This window comes from Arvicola amphibius, chromosome 12 (assembly GCF_903992535.2).
Source record: "Arvicola amphibius chromosome 12, mArvAmp1.2, whole genome shotgun sequence".
NCBI classification, from domain to species: Eukaryota; Metazoa; Chordata; class Mammalia; order Rodentia; family Cricetidae; genus Arvicola; species Arvicola amphibius.
Genome location: NC_052058.2, coordinates 263,721 through 264,129, shown reverse-complemented (window position 1 = coordinate 264,129; position 409 = coordinate 263,721).

Here is a 409-nt window from a genome sequence, read left to right as displayed (position 1 = left end):
TATGAAAGTTACATCTCCTATTAGACATGTATATATAAAATCTGAAATGTGGCTAAACAAGGTTAGGCAATAAAAGATTAAGAGCCTGAGGAGTCAGAGCTTCACAGGACAAGTAGGACATGCATTGGCCTTGGAGATACATGGATCTGGAGAGGATCAGGTAACAATAGAGTGTAGAAGGCACAGATGTGTGCTTAAAGCACAGCCATTATGTGCAATGAAAGTGTGAAGTATAGGGAAAAGAGTTGGAATCATAAAAGGTCTGGTGTCATGCTTGGAAATACGGCCTTCTTCCAGCAGGAAATGTCACTGAGCATCTTGCTCTGGACACGGGCACTCTGCTGTGTTGAACCCTTGGTAAGCTGGAGGGGCTGGGATGTGAGGAGACGGCAGAGAGGTTACACACAGA